We start from the raw sequence: 21136 nt of genomic DNA on the forward strand, positions 1-21136 counted from the left end.
AGGTCTCCTGGCATCCTAGACACCCTGTGTCACTGCAAAGACTGTTCCTCTTCTGCTACCTTCTGGAGTCTCCACTTATCTCCCCCAGCTCAGCCCGAACCCACCTCCACACTCAATCAGCCCTCATTAAAGAGTTGGCAAAGCACAGAAAAGGCTGTCACACCCAGATCTATTTTCTCCGTCCATTTTAAGAAGGAAATCAGATGGGAAGCTTTCTAGACTTAGGAAGAACTAATTGAAGATTTCATACCTATAACATGAAGCATTTTCCTTATGCCTTCTCTTATCTAAATGAGGTCCAGACCATCAGGTTGTGAACTTTATGCCTCTTTATATACCCATTAAATTTACTTCAGACCCTTTCCTTTGTCTCTGACAACTTCAGGTCCTCACAGTGCATAAGAGCCAAGCCAAAGCCATCTTGTGTGAGCAGAGAGGGAACTCTCTTGGGAAGATTCATCTCCATCTTTTTTCTACCACGGTCAAAATAAGTACTTTCTAGCCATTCACGGCTTACAATGTAGGCTCAAGAACAGCTGTGGAGAAGTTGTTGTGGAGGAGCTGGTGAGGAAGCATGGCCCTGGGGGTCAGTCCAGGTAATACTCCATGAGGTGTATGTGGGTGGGGACTGTCCCTTCAGAGCCTTCCTCTTATTGCCACCAGGACTTCAGATTCCTCAAAAAGTAGCTGTGGGTGTAAGAAAGGTAGTGCAAAAGACGGGAGTGATAGACAATTAGGTCTCTACAGTGGTGGAGAGAAGACAAGGAGAAAGGGGAAAGGAAGAACTGAGAAGCACCCGCTTCTCTCTGCTGAAGGAGAGAAATGCTGAGCTCCCTTCTGAAATTTGCTTCAAGTGTCAGGAACTATTCGGTCAATCAGGTCATTTTGTTTGAGGAAGGAAGGCGCCAACCCAGGGCTTAGCACATGTCGGGCAAGTGCCAGGAAGAACCGCTGAGCTCTCGGCTCAATGTTATTTTTTATTTTTAATTAAGGTGTGCTTTTGCATTTTGGCAATCTGACTGACAAGTTGAAGTATAAGAGAAAAAGTGCTGTTTTAAGATGTCCTTTAAGAAACTCTTTTTAAAATAAAGTGCCTTCAAGTGAACAAAAAAAGATAGGCAACTCTAAGCACTCAGAAAGAAGATAGAGGCAGGAAGAGATCTTGAGTTTGAAGTCAGCCTGGATAATGTAGGGAGATTTTTGTCTCCATAAATCAAGGGCTGGAGCTGGCAGAAGCCTCAGCGGTTGGGGCATTGGCTGCTCAATCAGAACTCGAGAGTTCCGTTCATAGCACCAATGTCGAACAGCTCAAACAGCTTGTAGTGATGGAGAGACATACATTTGCACGCATAAAATAAGCTAAATCTTTAAAAAGAAAGCAGGGCTGGGATGTTTCTTAATGGTAGAATATTTGCCTAGAATTTGGGAAGTTCTGGGTTCAATTGTCCTGTCATGTCAAGTATTAAAGAATCTGATGGGCATAGAGGAGCGGCCATTACGTTGCAGTGGTGCCTCAATCCAGCAGGTTTTGTGGCAGATTAAACTAAGTCATAGATAGGCCCCATAGGGATTTGCAATGGTACGCAAGGCAGGACTTGCCAAAGTCTCACCAAATCTGCAGAATTCAGTCTGCTACAGCCTTCCTTCCCATACTGCGAAGGCTAAAAGCCCATTCATTGCCTTAAGAGCTGGGAGAGTTGTTTTCTGCTGCCTCTCTTTCCTAGTGACATATTTTTCTTCCCATTCCCCAATTTCTTTTCAACGTTTTATTTTTAGCCTACTTTAGCTTCAGTGGCCACTAATTGGTCTCAGTACTACTTTTTCAAAGACCGAGTTCTTTCTATTTACCCACTCTCTATTCCTAGGGCTCAATTATTTCGGATAATTGCAATTTTACTATGCACCAAGAGTGCACAGGGCTCAGGATACCCATAATCTGGCCATCTCCTAACTCTCCATTTCATTTAAAATGAGTTTCTATCCAATCTGTATCCCAGATCACCAGTTCCAGCCATTGCTAATGCCATCTAGTCCTTCCTTTCCACATAACTTGCAAGTTGTAATCCCTCCCCTCAGCCTCCCGACTCCAGCACTATGCCTACTCTCCACACCTCTCCTGTCTAGTCAACCCACCAGGCTGATTTAGTTCAGATACCCTACAGATAAATAAACCCAACAACACATAAATCTGCTCCGAGTTTCAGCATCTGCCTTCCTTAGGTGATAAAAATAATATGTCTCCCTGGGTGTGTGATTGATGGAACAAAGATTGCTTTTAGAAATCAACAAACCAATAAATGGGAGAGAAAGTTGGAAAAAAAATAACTTGTTGAAAGGCAAGGTCAGAGAAAAACGTTGTTCTCACCTCTGTATGCACAAAGTTGAGTGTTTCTGGTTCTGTGGAAGAAACTAAGCCACACTACCTTGAGACTGTGTCCTTTCAGAGGCCACACTACCTTGAACTTGTGTCCTTTGAAAAGCCAGTAACAGTGCCGGGGGCACAGACAGCAGCAGCCAGGCAGATTCCCCCAGGACTTGGGGCAGGAGGGAGTTTCACATTTTTCATTTTAATTTGAAGGACAGCAGATTTTCCAGCAAGAAGGCTGGATGACTGGGTTGCTTGCCCTGTTTAACATATGTATTTTAATTTGCAGTACTGTCAGAGCACAAATTTCCACAGGGTGTAAGTCACAGGAGGCCTGTTCCCCAAGCATGTTGAGATTTCTTGGACACATAAAGAACTTGAATGAGTACTCAGTGGTTGTGCGCTCCCAGTTTCACACCCTTACACCACACCCCACCTCCCACAAATCAACGCCCCTACAACCCCACCCCCCCCACACCAGCACACACACCCCTTGCACTGGCCCCCTACAGGTGTGTTCTCTGGTCCAGCTCATCTACCTGGGCACACACCCTAACAGAGACCAAGATTTGCATTTTTTTTGTTTGTTTGCACCTCCCCACACACAGGGATTCTCTGTGTAGCCTTGGCTGTCCTGGAACTCAGTCTGTAGACCAGGCTGGCCTCAAACTAAATAAATCCGCCTGCCTCTGCCTCCCAAGTGCTGGGATTAAAGGCGTGCACCACCACTGCCCAGCAAGCTTTGCATTTTTACATGAGCCCTACTGAAAAAGTCTAACTTGTTAAAGATCAAGTAGTACTGCCTATTGAAGCAAAATAAACAGCTCTGAAAATCAGAGATGTGGCATGCTTAGAAAAGGACCCAGTTCTTCATTTATATCTAGAGAGGGCATTTTGCCCTTCTTGTAATTGAAGCCATTGTAGAGGCCTCTTCTCCCGTGTTTTTGCTTAGCTCTTTTTGCAGAAGAGTGTAACTTTCTGGACAGCTAACTGCAAGGGTAAGGGTCTCTGGCCAGCAGAGAGGATAAGGACCACTGATATGGTCCAAAGAGCATCTTGGAGCTATTTCCTGGCTTGGAAAACATCAATTAGCATATTTCTCAAAACTGAAACAGAAGTAGTTCCTGCAATTTATTTCAAATTATGTAAATATGTTGAAATGACACACTCTAAGGATTGCTTCTGTGAGGAGACTTTAAGGTCTCCTCACTTCATATTAAAATTTTAACATAAATGTCTTTCAGCAAAGACAGATATTGGAGTACAGAATTTCACACAACTTGAACCTCAACCCAAGAGAAACCACTGTCAGGTGCAAAAACGAAGGCTATGATGTCAGAAGGGCTTCTGGAGGCCAGATACTCACACTCATCATTTTATGGGTGGGAAAGCAAAAAAAACAAAACAAAACAAAACAAAAACAAAAACAAAAAACAAAAACAAAAACAAACAAACAAACAAAAAAACCCCACACAATTTAAAATAATGTATGGACAAGACTCAGAGCTCGAGTTGCTTAGACCAGACTTGCTTCTACCCATTACTGTACTGCGAGGCCTCTGGGCACACCCTTCATCAGTGTGCATAGCTCCTTGTTGGTCAGTTTTTTCAGTGGTTATATCTTTAATTATCATGCCATACATTTAAAACATGTGTTGTGTAACAGCTTCCTCCGAGACTGAAAAGTTCCATCCTTCTGGAAGCTCCTTAAACAGAAAGGTAAACAACACAAAAATAGCTCCAGAAAGTCCCTAAAGCTGACTAGATTCACTAGAACCGTCCATGCTGGAATAACCAATAAAATCTAAGAGACCCGTCAGTTGGATGAGAAGAAAGCAGTAAATAAGACTCTTGAGAATGGACCAGCTGCCCGGAAGAAGCAGAATCCAGCTGAGCTGAATGGGAGAGGTTTAGACCAACCATGTCACTTGGAAAGGACACTCTCCAATCTGTTGAGCTGCTTTCAGGCTGTGGAGCGAGCTCCAGGTTCCCAGCTTCTGTGAGCCGGCAGCCATGCTGGGGTGGGCTTTGTGGATACACACATGAGACACATATGCTCTTGTAAGTAACCCTCTAGCCATGCTCTGTAAGTAACACAACAAAGCTCAGTAGTTCACCATGTTAGATTTTGGTGGTATTTATACATTGGTGTGTTATGGGATCTGATGTGTATGTCACATAGGGAAAGCTTTGTCACACAACTGGAGCTGTCTCTTTTCTTGTACTCTAGACAGCAATTTGCATAAAGTTAGAAACTCAGTCCCAGTCAAAGGTTGTTCTGAACTAGGGACAGGGAACTCATTGCCCAGGGAGTCATGGAAACTATTGAGGCGTCTGTAATGCTCTGTTTATTATGATGGCATTAAATTAGATAAGTACTTGCTAACATCCATCTAGTTTTCACACTTGAAATGAGTGCTTGTGTTGTATGAGTATAGCTTAATAAATTTCATTTTAAAAGAAAAATATAAGAATCATTATTATATATTGTTCATTCTTATAATAGATCATTAGATTTGCATTTGTCCCTAATATTCTGAGTAGTTTCCAACACATCTCTAAGCCACTTGTCCACTGAGCTACTAATAAAAGTGTCTGTAAAATGAGGCAGCAAGAGGCAATTACACACATTTTGGCTAGAGATTTTAAATATCTTCATATGTGTGGGATAAGAAATAATCCGCCTGCTTTGTAAAATGCTTAAGGGAAGAAACTGCATTTGAGGAGGTTATGGTTGGTCAGGAAAACTAAGCAAATGGGATCTTTCCTCAGTTTGAAGGAAGTCTTCATTACAAAAGCACCCAGAATGCTGTTTAAAGAACTCTGCCCATAGCCCCTTAGACTGGGACGTTTAATAGTTGCTAGAAGATGAAGGTCACTTACTCAGAAGTTGAGCCCTAAGAATCCCCTCCCTCCATGGAAAGTCATAAGGAACTGAAAGCTAAAATCCTAAGAAAAGGAGTCTCTCCCTAATTATAAGGCAAACAAAGACAGAAGCTAAGCGTTTTAACATGACAAGAGAGAGAAAACTTTAATTAACACTGTCTGGCACATAGCAAGTATTCAATAAATATTTGTTGACTGATAACTAGGGATTCAAAAAATAAATTCCTTTGAGTACCGGCACAGGGGGACTAGAGTGTGAAGCCTTTAAGTTTGCTTCTAATCAGCATAGTTCCAGCACAGACCACTATCAGGTGTACATGAAGAATGCCCTATAAAACGTTTTCTAGAAAGATGCTATTGTGGCAGTAGAGTGACCCACTGCTGCCCTCAGAACACCACGTCTGATCACCTCAGCCACTCCCCTATTTGAACCATATGCATTTAAACACATCCTTTCCCTTATTGTATTAGCCTCTGGGGACCAAACTGTCTCTGTCTGTTCTTTAGTCCCCATTCTTCCTTTCCTTGGTATTATTAGATTAGTCTTTACTGAATTAACCTCTGTGCATTACCAAAGGGAACCGCTTCTGTCTCTCTCCCATCAAAATGTCATGGCAGGCAGGGTTCATCTTCCATAACAAAGTGGATCCTGGCTTCAATTTGGATAGTGAATAAATACAAGGAAGCTGAAAAAACAAAAAACGTTAACTCATAGTGAGCTTTCCCTTCATAGATGAAAAGCACGCTTTGGAGAATGACCCATGTGTATGTAGGCTATTGCTTTTCTTTCCCTGGACATTATGTTATCTGTTATTATTGGAATGTTTATCTACAGACTTCATAAATCATTTAGCTAATATTAATTTATTGGACAAACATTTACCAATGCCCTTTCTTTGGCGGTTACTGTCCAAAGTAGCCCCATACACCATGCCTGCCAAGGCGAAGCCTATTCCCCCGTCTTATACGTGCTTTTCCTGTTCACATTTAGTCTCTTAGCTGTCTTTGCAATTCAATTGTTAGAAGGTGGAACTGATCTTAGACATCTGACAGAAGACAACTACACTTCTAATAACAGTAGCTATTCTGGGATAGTCACTTGGGATTGAATGGGAACAGAAGCAACAAAGTACTTACTGACTCTCTTGTGAGGATATAGAACAAGGGAAGAGACAAACGTGAAGATAACCCAACATGAGGACACTGAAGAAAATGATCATATTAAATATAGACAACAAATTGGAGAGAGGTGACTGGGGACAGGAGAATCAAGTAAAGCACTATTGTAGCAGCAATCTGAAGGAAAAGTCTTGCAAAGTTCTAGACCAGATCATGTTTGGTGACGCTTACTGCATGAACTATGGCTTCCAGAAGAGAAGGAACTGAAAGCCTTCTAGGAGAGAACAGTATAGCCAAGTGGACCAGGTCTAAGAGGGTGGGGAGAACATGGAGAGAAGGGTAAAGGTTCGCCAGCCATAGTAAGATGTTGGGCTGCTGTTCTGAAAATGTAAGCCAAGGAGAATACAGAACAGAGTAGAAGGCCTGAATTCTTTTCAGGAGATGCCCATGGCTTCTGAGTAGAAAACTAGAGCTTCCAAAGAGGACTCTCAGTGTATTCCAGGTATAGGATATCTGTGCCAGCCTTGTGGGGAGAGAGGCCACAGCACAGATGGAGAAGGGACCAGATTACATATATGTCTCAAAGAGAGCATATTCTCTTTGAGTGCTGATTCATTGAACAAGGTGGGGGGCATCAAGGATGACCCTCAAAGTCTGGCAACTAGATGGATGGTGGTCTCAACATGCAGATCTATTATGAGGATAAAGAGTGTGAGCTGAAGTTTTCTGAAATAGCTACAACTACACTGGGGACTGTAGGGTGACTGGCTGACTAGGGATTGTTAATTCTAATGAGCTGGACTATTCCACATAGAAAATCACATCTTTCAGGGCCTATCTTTGATACCTTTTATTAGCCATTTATCACCCATCCTGTATCTGATCTCAACATCTTTTCAACTATCATGTAAAAATATTTGGAATGTATAAAATTAGCAGATCATTCACCTCCATCATGCCCAAAGCTAAGAATGTCATGAGATCATATCTGAAGCCTCTTCAGAGTCTACCTCACTCATCCCTTGCTGCAACCTCTACCTAAATGTCCTCAGCAATGTCTTTGCTGAACACATTGATATATGACTACTGATATATGATATTGTGTGATTTAATACACAATTGACATAACCGATCTCATGGCAGCAGGGTGTGTCATTTGGTGGAAACAGGAATCCATGTTCCTAGGGCATGCTTAATAATATCGGATAAGGAGCTGGAGAACATCATACTAAGTGAGGTAACCCAGTCTCAAAAGATCAATCATGGTATGCACTCACTGATAAGTGGATATTAGCTGTAGTGGCTATTCCTGGTTGTCAACTTGACTATGTCTGGAATGAACTACAATCTAGAATTGGAAGGCTCACCTATGATCCTAATCTGGAGGTTCAGAGATATAAGTTTCTGACCTGGATCTTGGCATGGAGATCTTGAAGCATAGTGGCTATGAATTCCAGAAGATTAAGACAAAGAGATCTCCGAGTTCAAGATCATCTGGAATTAAAGGCACAGAAGTACACACCTTTAATCTGTGCTACACCCTCTGCTGAGACCTACAGCCTTTAATCTGGGCTACCCCCTCTGCCGGATATCTATATAAGGACAATGGAAGAAGGAAGATTGACGCACTCTTCCTTGCCTGCTTGCCTGGTGGGACTGAGCAACTGCTAGATCCTTGGACTTCCATCCACAGCTGCTGCTGTCCATTTTTGGAGAGTTGGACTATAGACTGTAAGTCATCGACAAATTCCCTAACTATATAGAGACTGCCCATATATTCTGTGACTCTAGAGAACCCAAACTAATACATTAGCTTAGAAACTTTGAATACCCAAGACATAATCCACATATTAAATGATGTCCCAGAAGAATGGAGGAGTGGCCTCTGGTTCTAGAAAGACTCAGTGCAGCAGTATAGGGGAATACCAGAACAGGGAAGTGGGAAGGAATAGATGGGGGGACAGGGGGTGGAAAGAGGGCTTATGGGATTTCAGGGAGTAGAGAGCCAGAAAAGGGGAAATCATTTGAAATGTAAATAAAGAATATACTGAATTAAAAAAAACAAAAGAATAAGATATCTCTTACTTCCTTTGGATTAACATCTGTGTTTAACATCAACCAAGGTAGTCGTGACATACTGATGAAATTATACTGATGTCCGTGAAAGAAGCTAGGATAGACAATATCTAGCTTTCTCCTTCAAAAGCAATACACGATCTGATTCCTGCTCCAGGCTCATCTCTGTTTTTCCTTCACTCTATCATAGCAGTGAATAAACCAGTACCGGGCACTGCCATTAGGCAGCTAGCTCCCACCTTTCACAACCCACTCAGGCTGTTCTTACTGCCAACTTACTGCTTCATGTACTCATTTTTAGAATATTGTATGCATCAATTCCCTAAGGAAGTCTTTGTTTACCCCAACTTGAGTTAAATAACGTCCCACTGAAATTTCAGATTTCCATGTTATAGTGATCTTGAAATCCAGCAAGCCAAAATTTGACCTCAGACCCTACTACTTTAAATCTATAAGGTCTTGGGAAAGACACTTAACATGTCTATACTTCAGTCTGTCCTCTGCAAAGCCCACCCCACAGTTTCTGTTTGACTGGGTGTTGTGAGGACTGTAAGACAGACTGGACAATGTTAGCACAGGTAGGGCTCTATGCATGTCAGCACTTCGATGGGTCTCCATGTCTGTCCCCTCCATTGATGCACACTCTGTCCTAAGATGTGATACTTCATTTCATTGTGTGTGGCACATGGTGGAAACTCAGTAAATGTTGGATGAATAATATCCAGGCTCCTGAAAATGGCAAGTGAGACCTTTGCTGACTCACAAGTCATCTCATCTCCCATCGCTCTAGGCTCGGCTTCAATGTTTTCTGCTAGCTCCTCTCATCGGTTCATGATTTCTTCTAACCTTAGAAATTCTCACCTTAGCTATTTTAACTGGGACTCCCTGTCTTTGAGGTTCCTTCTACTTGGAAGGTTTTCCCAGACAGAAAACCCTTGTTACTTGTTCTTCCATAGAAATATAACCTGTTATCTGCTCCTTGCCAACCTCTCCTCCATATCCTTCAATAATTTTTACCTTGATGCATGACTCTTTAGAATATGATTATGTCTGTTTTCCACTATAGCTTAAGTCTAGAATTCATCTCCTCATCTCATCCTCCATCTGGGACATACACGTGACAGATACGTGTTTAAGTAAAGGTTTATGTAACACAAATGCACATTTAGGACCAAGTTAGATAGGAGGAAATATATAATTGATTTTGTCTATCAGAGCCAGAGAGGAGATCATGGAGACTTAGTAAGAGCAGTCACTTCTTTGGTTTTGTGGGAAGGCTCTCGGGGCATGAGCAAGGACTACTTTTCTAGTGGACCTCCAACCCTTCTGCTCAAGTTCACCTTCTTTTTCTTCTAGAGGCTAAATAAACTAGCCTCTTTTCTAGTCCACTTGCCTCTGGGCTTCACCTCTGACAGAGTACATCTACAAATAGCCTGCTCTCTGAATGGATTTGTATCTCAGTTTGCAATGATGGTTTTCCCCCCTGCTACTCTTGCTTCTGCGGTTCTGTCCATTTTTGTTATGTCCTTACTTAACTCTGATCTGGAAATAACTCATTACTCTGAACTGCCAAGGCATTCAGTAGGCTGCGGTTTTACAGGGTTTACTTTTTCATATTATTGTATATCACCAATTATCCAGGCTATGAATGTAGGAAGATTAAGGACTGCTTCTAATTTATTTTCATAACTTTTAACATTCACCAAAATTATTAGCACATTTTAGGCATTTGATTAATGTTGAAAATATACATGCATGGTTACATAGGTGCACGGATGAGTAGATGCATGAATGGATTGATGGACAGGAAGATGAAGCCCTATATACTGACTTATATGCACCCCCAAATCACTACTATATTTTCTGCAAAGTTGGCCCAGCATTTTTTAAAAGCACAATTCAAGATACCTTGGGCTCCCAGTGGCAAACCCCTCATGTATATTGCTAAGTTCTGCCATATTTATCTGCTGAACTAATGATTCAATTCTTTGTGGTCAAAAGATGACTACAGCATCACCCTCTAGTCATTACATATAGACATGAAAACCACCAAAGATGAACAGGCCATTTCATTTTTGACAGAGGAATCTCTCCCCAAAACCTCCCATATACGGCCCAGAGGTCTCATTAGCCAGACCTAGTTTGGCCTCTTCTCAGCAACTTCTAGTAGGAAGCCTGCTCATACTAACAGGAGCTTACTCTCAGACCAGGGAAGAAGCCACCTTCCTTAGGACCCTGTGAGAAGTGAATGCTTGAACAAAATATAGACTCCAGGGATTAGGAAAGGAGAAGTGATGTCAAGTAGGTGATCAACAGTATCATTTCCAAAATTGAAGCTCCCAGTCAATACTCTCAACATAATATTTACTTCTGAACAGCTTTGAATAACACTTTTTCCTCTCGCATATGCCGGATCTATGTAGGATGGAGCATCCCTAAACGTTATCTATTTGGTTCTCAAGGTCACAGCTGTGCCTGCTCATCCTTTGTAAGAGCCTTTGCTCCTCCTTCTGAGGTAGGAAGTACTTGACCACACCTGTCTTCTTCTACTCAAGTATTATTTCTGTTGACATGAATCTTAAGATGTGACAAAATGCCAAAAAGCAAATCAAAATGTACACGCAGACAGCAAAACAAGACAAGAATCATATAATCTGATTTTGTCTTGGCCAAGTATAACCAGGCATGGGGCCTGCCCTGGAGTGTGGTTGATAAACTCAGTGTTAATCATTAACCAAAATGGATTTTCCATTTTCCAGCAGGTATCAGCTGCAAAGAGCTTCTTAGCTAGGGCTGCAAATATGTGTCCACTTTCCCTAGTCTGTGCTGGGATTTTGTCCTGTTTGAACCTGTGCAGGTTGTGTATTTGTTGTCACTGGCTCTGAGTTCATACGTGTATCAGTCTGATTTGTCTGGAAGACACTGTTTCCTTGGAGCAGTGACTCCCAACCTTCCTAATGCTGCGAGCCTTTCATACAGTTCCTCACGCTCCGGTGTTTCTCCAATCCTAAAACTATTTTTGGTCACTACTTCATAGCTATCATTTTTTTTTGGTATATTTATTAAATTCTACTTCTTTTTTTAATTCGATATAATTTTTATTTACATTTCAAATGATTTCCCCTTTTCTAGCCCCCCACTCCCCGAAAGTCCCGTAAGCCCCCTTCTCTTCCCCTGTCCTCCCACCCATCCCTTCCCACTTCCCCGTTCTGGTTTTGCCGAATACTGCTTCACTGAGTCTTTCCAGAACAAGGGGCCACTCCTCCTTTCTTCTTGTACCTCATTTGATGTGTGGATTATGTTTTAGGTATTCCAGTTTTCTAGGTTAATATCCACTTATTAGTGAGTGCATACCATGATTCACCCATTTTGCTATTGCTATGTAGGTTATGTACTGATGTGCAGGATATTTGATATGTGACCCCTGGGAAAGGATCATTGGACCACCCAAATATAGTATATGAAAATTAATAGAAAATTTAAAAAACAAAGAGAATGTTGACAGCATTGAGGAAAGACATAGCAACATGCAAATAAGCTTTGATTCTCCCTTTAATAATGTATAGGACATATAAACAGAGATGTGTAAAGAGGCACGAGACTTAGATAAGACTCAAGCAAATGGACAGCACAGACAGAATATTCCACTCAACCATTTCAGAGTGCACACTTGTTTTGAGCACACACATAATTCTCCTGGAGGGGTCACAAGTTAGGTTTAGAGAAAGGGCATAACAAGTGGCTTGCTACATTTCATCTCTGACCTAGGATACGTCATGAAGGTCACTGTCCTCTTCCTTGGTGCCGGTGCTTCAGTGATCCCTTGTACCCATTACCCTTTTAAAAATGAGAATAGCTCATGTTCTGCTCAGGCCATCTATGAGAATGATCATTCCTTTCTAAGTGTTAACACGCCCCCATGATCTGTTTGCTTCTGACACTCTCCAACTGCCAAAGGATATGAGACATCACTTGGAATTGTGCTCCAATGGCTCCTTTAAGGACTCCTCTTGCTGGCCATCTGTTCAGCTACAGCAGTGTGTTCAGGAACTGTCTTGATGTCTTAGTCTAATTCACTTTCTGCACATGACCTGCCTAGCAGAGTTTATTTACACGGCTTCTGTGCCTGTGGATTGGACCTGCTCCAAGAACCCTGTGTTGGATGGTGACTAGGAGCTGTCACTCGATGTTTATTGGAGCATGTGTCACTGATCCAGAGGATAAACTTGACGACAACAGAAGGCCCAGATCTCACACCTCAAAAGGTAAATATGCTGTGCCATGAATTTAAAATGTTTTGCCTGAACCTTAGTTCCAGTTTATTCCTTTCTGCTAAAAATGCACACGTTCCTTAACTTAACCTCCCAATTCCTTTTAAGTAATGTCTGTGATCTATTTGTGGACAAAGGAGGGCTTACAAAGAAAAGTAGGACAGCTCTTACTGCCCTCATGTCAGGGCAGGGACAGCTTAAATATCATCAATGACCCATATCTCATAAATGAAAGTGTCTGTTTGTGGCACTAACCTCAAAGAAAGCTTCACACGATGTCACCTTCTGGTGCAAGTGTGGCTGTCTCAGTGAGACCCACAAGAATTGTGAATGGGGAATTTAAGGTCAGCCTCTGACTGCTTCGACTTTAACTTCTCATTAACAAAGCCATCACTTAGATGCTTAATGTCCAACTGTACAGGAGACGAAGCCACACTTCAATAGAATCATGCTAAACACTACAATAACCTCCTTTCAGGCTGCACCTTCTGGGAATCCAAGGCACTGCTCTGATGCCTTCTCTAAAGGAACACTGTCTAGCCACAGAAAATAATGATGACCAACCCATGAGCCGCAGAGAAAGAAAACTTGGAGCAGTGAAATAAAAAGGAGTAAAATACATCATGGTTGTTAGTAGAACAAACTCATTCAGAACAGAAAGCTCAGCCACGTATGGTGGCATGTGCCTGTAATCCCAGCAATCAGGAAGCAGAGGCAAGAGGATTTCAAATTCCAGTTTAAATCAAAACGAAACAAAAAAACAATACAACAAAAACAAAAAACAGATGAAAGAAAGGAAGCCAACCCTAAAAGCACACCCTTCTTTGAATGTGACTCAGACTAATACTAAACTTGATATAGACTCAAAGTTTTTCTTTTTCTTTTACTTCTTACTTTTCTTTTCTTTCTTTCTTTTTATTTAAGATGCAGGGCTGGGGAGACGGCTCAGTGGGTGAAAATTACATGCTACTTGCACAGACCTAGTGACCAGAGATGGATCTCTCAAACTCATGTAAAAATCCAGCGGCATGTATCTGTAATTCCAGCATTTCTATGACGAAATGAAAGAAAGGGGAATTGCCTGGAGCTCTACAAGCACAATAGCTAGTCTTGGGCAGCAGCAGAAACCGTGGAGACCTTTACTCAACATGGTAGAGGTGAGAACTGGCTTCCCCGAATCAAATTGTTCTCTGATCACAACATAAACCTGACATGCTCCCCACCCAGTGACTATTTGTAGATAGATGACAGGTGAATACACACGTCCAAACCAAGCGCCGTGCGTAAAGACAGGACTTTGTCTTCCCTTCTGTATCAATAGGTTTTGGTTTCCTTCCTGTCTTAGTTGGGGTCACTATGGCTGCAATGAAACACCAGGTCATGAGGAAAGCAACTTAAGGAGGAAAGGGTTTATTTGTCTTCACTTGCACACTATCTTACTGGCTTATTCCCCATGGCCTGCTCAGCAGGCTTTCTTACAGAACCCAGGACCACCAGCCCAGGGATGACTCCACCCACAATGTTCCGTGTCCTCCCCCCTCAATCACTAATTAAGAAAATGCCATGTAGGCCTGTCTAAAGTCTGATCTTATTGAGGCATTTTCTCAATTGAGGCTCCTACCTCTCCAGTGACTCCAGATTATATCAAGTCCATATAAAACTAGCCAGCACACTCCCAAATAATACCTTTTATGAAGTATTACTTCTTTTTCATCTTACTTCAGCTCAACTTTTGATTTCAAAGTTCTTAGGTTTTGTACTTTAAGATATATAACAGTTAGAGAGAAAATGATTTGGGGTTTTTCTTAAAAGCCTGTGTTTCAAATGTTGAAATCAAAGGTCTAGAAAGACTTAGAATGTAACGAATAGAATTGGACAAAAAGCACTTTAGTCTGAACCAGTTCTTCCAGCCTCACCTTACCCCTAAATCCAGATCAAAGGCAGTTTTCTGGGCCAGAAAGAGAGGAGATTAGGAGGGAAGTAAGGAATCTACACACTGGCATGTTGCTGTTCTGTGGCCTGGGACTCAGAATATAAGGACAGAAGCCACTAGGGTTCACAGAATTGACCAGGGACAATTTCAGAGCATTAAGGCTTAAGAATTGTTTCCTGTGTGGACCCCAGGAAAAGTGATTTCTGGTGCCCACACTGAGACAACTTTCTTGTTCACCTCACTGGTGGCTACTGTTGGAGAGACAAGAAAGGTAGTCCCAAAGGCTCTGCTGTGTAAACCCCGAGGATATGTATTCCAATGCAAAAAGACCATAGGTGAGAAACTACCCTTGAGTTACATCAAGTACGGACTCTGTATAAAGGACAAAGAGGAAGCAGATGCTCCACCTTCCACCATTGCTGGTACTTCTGAAACTTATGGTTCAGCAAGTACATGATGAACTGTATTCGTGTGATTTTCCTTGTAGCTTTGTTACAGTGTGCACGCCTAGAACAATGGATTGTCCAGGATGCTTGATTTCTTTGTCCCCTGTCTTCCATGACTCTATTATCCTGCTTTTATGAACAGCTTGAGGACATAGACCACATGTCATTTGCTTTTTTTACATAGCTAATCCAAGGTTGTGAAAATGTAGGTGGTCAGTGAACTTAAGATAGTGAGAAATTATGCAATTATAAAAGGCTGTGGTGTCTGGATACATGAGCACAATGCAAGAATCTCAAAAGCATAAACATTGGAGGACAAATGTATGGAGAAACATCCAGAATATATAAATTACAGGGATAGAACATTGATTAAAGGCAACAGAGCGATGATAGAAAAAGAGGAAGATTATTGTTTCTACCTGGCTACAGCCTAAGTAGATTCTTTCATGACAAGGAAACCAGTCGTATTCTCAGAATCAAAGATTTGCTTTGAGTACAAGGAGGACTTACCAGCTAGAACAGAAAATGCAATCTTTGACCAATTCAACACCCATGCACACAAGAGTCAGTATCTCCTCTTGGTAAATAATGAAGGTGAACCCTTCCTTTTCTACATTCCCCAAATAATAAGGCTTTGAGAACCAGATCCATAAGAAAAAGTCTTAATGGTGATTGAAACTCTGCAGTCTACAAGATGAAGTAGAAAGTCAGACAGCATACACCTCAAATCTCTAAATAAAAGGTCTCCTACCTTGGGGGAAACTCCAGTATTCTTCAGTAAGTAGTACTTTGTTCGCTTGTGAAGTTCTTGAATTAAAGAGCTATTCTATAAGTAAGATTTGATTTCAATTACCATTTCAATGACCCAGTGGAAAATGAGTTTAGAGATGATGGCTTCTCTCGAGTCCCTCATAGCCCATGCAGAGGGCTATGAGTTAGTGTGTAGCGCAGAGCTTGTCATCTGTAAGCTTGAAGCATGGAATGAATGAATGAATGGGCAAGCAACACAGTGATCTATAAAAACAACAACAACAATATAAGCAACAAAAACTAAAACAAACAAACAATAACCAAGTAGAAGCAAATAGGATTCTGGAAAATCATCCAAATCACGCAGGATCCTTCTGATTTCCTGGTCACAGAAGAAGCCTTTGAAAAGTGAATCGATTCCTTGAGTCTGCTAATTCAGTGAAAGGAAGAGGTGAAGCGGACAGCCCAGACTAGCTGTCACAGCACAGTGTCAGTAGGAAGGCTGACAGCGGTAGGAAAAGGACTCACAAACTCTATCCATGCTCGTCCACAAGACTGAACAACTTGACATCTCTAAACCTCAGTTTCTTCAACATTTCAATTTCTACCCGCTCATATTCTCCTTCCAACTCCAGTCCTTCCCCAAGTTTTCTCATTTTTCCATTTGAAACTATTGATTATGAAATCTCAAAAATGCATGGGTTTTATAAATATTGCTATATTTTAACAGAAAATGTTCTTCCAGAAGTCATCTTTACATATGCCGTGCTTTGGCTTAAAGCCTTCCTTTTGGTTTGTTGACTTCCTGGCAAGTCTATGAAACTTTTGTGACCTCATCTCTAGGAAGATCGCTCTGCTCCAACCCAAGCTGCCAACTTGAGGGAGAACTGTCTTTGTCTTGCACTCTTCCTGTGTCTGCACTTTAATAATTCAGCATATACTAGCTTAGATTTATCTGCTTCTGTGTCTTTTTCTCTCCTAGCTTTGGAGCTGTCTAAACAGAAGAACCACATTCTTTTACTATTGTCTACTAACATCTTAGTAAGTCTTCATTTGTTTGTTAAACAAACATTTATTGATCGCCTACAATATGCCAGACAAAATTGTTGGTATTTGGATTCAGAAGAAAACAAGGTTAAACACTACATTTTAAGAAATTGCACAATAGAGGCCTTTGTTGAAGTAAGATATAATGATTAATATTGATTATCAACTCAACAGGACTAATATTTGGACATTCTATGTCGGAATTTCTAAATAGGGTTCATTGAGGAGGGAAGATCCACTCTGTGGGCAGCAACATTTCCTGGGCTGAGGCTGTGGACTGCCTACAAAGGGGGAAATGAGCTAGGCATCAGCTGACGCCCCTCCCCCACACTCCCTCCATCATGTGCCGCCTCCTACACATGCCCCCGGTGCCCCCTCTGATTTTAACCATCCATGCAATGTGACCAGTTGCCCCTGCCACCAGGTTTTCTCCTTTGTTTTATTTTTTTTCCTAGATTATCTTTACTTGAATTTTTGGGAGGAGAAAAGAGTAGGTAATGCAAAAAAAAAAAAAAAAAAAAAAACATTTTATTTACATTACTCCTGAGCTTCTGGGTGCATCCCTAACCCTGAGTAGGAGAGGACCTTGCATGCTCACACTAACTAACATCATGGCCTCTGCTGCATTGAGAGACGTCTAAAAGCAGCAAAGTCAGTGCTCACTCACTTGGGGAAAGTGCCAGTGACTGGACACCTTAGGGCTTTCTCATCTTACGAGTGTTTTTTATCTTGCTGTTAAAAGACCCGAGTAAATAGGAGCTCAGTGCTTGAGTTGAAAATTGTCCTTCTAAAGTGATTTTTCCTCCATAAGTGTTTTTAACATGCCTAACCGAGGGGCTGACAGGCAGGCTGGACAATATCCTCGGAACCATGTGGACTTCGGTCCATAACACCAGATAAGGAGTTACAAATACACTTTTCAAGGGTGTCATCGAAAATGAAAACCAAACTACTCACCTTCTGCAGTAACAAAAAGGAAGCAAACGCTTAGGAACAGAAGTTTATAGGCGATGGGACCGGCCAGCCATGAAGACAGGCCTGAGAGGCTGGTGGTCACTGAGCACTTAGGAGCTACTGTGTGCTACCGTGTCTGCTTCTTGTGCTACTCGAAGTTTAGAGCTTCTTTGGAGTGAAAGGCCATCTTACTTCCTTCCCAAATCTTGCATAAGCCTCTGTAACTGACCTGTTTCTTTGTTGGTGGTGATGCCTTTCTCTTCTAGAGTAACGGAAGGCAGAAATCTTCTACAGTAACTCAGCAGCATTGAGAGAAAAGATGGGACCAGCGCTCGGAAGCGTGCTGGGAGGCAGACTAGAGCCTGCTGCTGACTTTCTAGCATCGTCTAGGCAGGTAATTCATAAACTCCCACATGGCATGCTGTGGGATTTTATCAACTCTTATAAGAATTTTATCAGCTCTTATAGAATCAATTCCTCCTTATTGTGATTCTATTCTTCATTTGACAAAGCCCTAACATGAGACTCAAATCTACATGACAACCTGTTTGTTCCTTTAGGAAAATACGTATGTTTTTCTGTTTAAAACAAGAATTTAGAGAAATGAATGTCTCACTTCAGATAACTAATGGGAAACACCAGTGGTAAATGATGTTGTACTAGGAAAAAGAACAAAAACAGCAGACACCAATCACTTCCATCTTCCCAGGATTAAATGATTATTTAAAAACCGTGCCACATTGTATAGAAATCAACATTCTCTACTTTAATTCTGTGCATTGGGACTATAGAAATGTCACTGTCCCTGCCCCAAACCTTCAAATTAACATTCTCAGGTCACAGCAGTAAGTCTTCCCACAGGGATCCTTCCGGAAAAACAAGCTATTTCCTTGGTTCATAATTTCTGCTTTTTTTTTTGAGGCATGCACCAGCAACCTATCCAAGTACATATATTAGGGACTAAGGAGAAGATCTACCAGCAAGCCCACAGTTGTTGGCAGCCATAAGATTAGATATAAGCACAAAGGGATATGTTAACATATGCAAAGAATCCTGCGACAGCTTGGGAGTAACTTTTCATTTCATGCATAGTAGAAACCCCATTGTCTAGTAAATAGGTATTGATGAGATAAGCCAGTGAGGTTACACAACCACAAAGAAATGATATCACCTCGGAGGCAAGAAACGAAACCCACAAAAGAAATCCTACAATACCTTCTTCCCCGTAGATGGTTACTATGGAGTCACACAGTTGGCAGTACTTAGATTCTACTGATAAACTGTACCACGGACCTCAGAGTGAGCACGTGGAAGGGATGTGTAATGAGGCAGCAGCAGAATGAGCCTTCATCTCTCGAGCTGTCTCTTTGATAACTCGGTCAAATGGGAATGAACCTTCTTTGTGTACATTTACAGATCCTAAGTCCTCGGGTTTCTCGCATTCCTGGTAATACTGTAAAACTTTACCATGGACCACAGTTCCGAGGACTCCTTAGCACAGTCTTGGAATCAAGACTGTGAACATCCCACGCCTCCCATCGATGCTTGCAATGCGCTGAGCATAGCAAAAGAGGTCAGGAAGCTGACATACTTGTCGCCCAAAAATATTTCATCTTATTGTTGGAGGAAGAGGTTCATATCTCCCCTGGATGAGCATTTTCATGTACATGAGCAGCTGGGGCAGGATGGTGAGACCAGAGCCCAGGAGCACCTGACTGGCCGCGTCCGCCATGATGGCTCCCGCGGGTGGACCAGGCTTTCTCTCCTTTGCGACAGACTGTGCTCTCAAACTGTGAGCCAAAATAAGCTGTTTCTTATTTTGCTTTTGTCAGACATTTTGTTGCAGCATGAGTATTTCCTTTCTCCTTTCGAGTTCATCTAAATCTCAGATATATTTTTAATCAACACTGAGAAGACCAAAGACAGAGAAATCTCTCTCCTTTTTACTCTTAGTTCTGAGGTTCAAAATAGGCGACTGAAACAAAGGATTGAATGGAAGGAGTAGCTCCTCCCCCACCCGAGCTGCGGACCTCTAAGGAGAAGGCTGTTAATTGGCCTGCTAATCAGTTTCTGCAAAAAGGACTAACACAATAACAGACCAATAATGAGACAGCTCTTCTGAGACTGGCTGCAGCTGGTTTATAAAGTATTAATCATCTGTGAGTCAGTGGGTACGGACTATTAAGAACAAGGTTCTCTCCTAAATAAATTATTTCCCACTTACTCTGACAATCATAATTGGTGTATTTGAAAAAAATATTTTAATACACTAAGTAGAACAACACTCAGATTTTTGAGTCATTCTAATAATATCCCTTGATTAAAATATCAAGTTATCATGCTTTATATTCTTTATTAAAGATTTACAGCCAGCAATAATAACTCAATAGACGGCATACCACATTAAAAATGTGCTGGTAGTATGTTACAATTTAAGATTTGTTCTGGAAGGATCATGCTTTCCAAATCTTTTATATATTTTCTTCTTGAAAACATTTTTCTGTCTTGGCATTTTAATCAGTCTTTAACTGGAATTTTTTTCTTTGGGTTTACTGAAAACAATATCTTTTCATTTTCTTATTACTTGCTATATCCCAGTTACAATTAGCGTTCTCTGCTAGTCAATTGCTATTTTCTGCTTTTGCCAAGTTGTTCTGATGAATGGCAGAGGCATTTGCTATTTAGGAAAAACAGCAGGTGCAATGGTGAAGTGTGAAACACAAAAATAAAGACTTGATTCCAAACTCACTCAATGCTGATAATAAGAACTAAAGCTAGTATGAAAAGTGCCCCAGATGGCAGATCTGGGAAGTAATCTGGGGGGTTTCAAATGTTCCATACCTGTTTCAAGCTCTGTGTATTTGGTGCAAAAACACAGTTCACACTCATATCTTACAGTTAAACTTCCATCCAGTGATTGATATTTGGCACTAATATTTGGTACAGAAAGCACGACTTCCCAACATTTATGTTGGGGCTTTGGTTAACTTTCTTCTAAATAAAAAGTATTGTTAATTGCAAAAAAATTGAAAATGTGACTTGACATATAACACAGATACCTAGTCTTATTCCACTAACCTATCAGCTTTGTTACCACTATGACCATCTTTACGAACAATGCTTATATCCACTAACTATATGAAATTACCCAAATGCTCTGTAATCACTGCATATATGTAATGTGTGTGTTTGTATATGTATATGCATTCTGAAAGTTAGTCCTCACAAAACTATTACAAGCTAGTATGAAAGAAGCTTAAAACCAGTGTAAGCAATTCACATCTATTCC

General features: G+C 41.3%; 1 protein-coding gene and 1 pseudogene across 1 annotated transcript in view; both read right to left on the bottom strand.

Moving 5' to 3' along the window:
* Nucleotides 1–21136, bottom strand: part of Slc9a9 (solute carrier family 9 member A9) — a 576880-nt gene that overhangs the window by 453869 nt on the left and 101875 nt on the right. The window lies entirely within an intron of this gene.
* On the bottom strand, nucleotides 18666–19579 carry LOC127688713 (mitochondrial carrier homolog 2-like; annotated as a pseudogene).

This window comes from Apodemus sylvaticus, chromosome 7, assembly GCF_947179515.1.
Source record: "Apodemus sylvaticus chromosome 7, mApoSyl1.1, whole genome shotgun sequence".
In the NCBI taxonomy this organism is placed as follows: Eukaryota; Metazoa; Chordata; class Mammalia; order Rodentia; family Muridae; genus Apodemus; species Apodemus sylvaticus.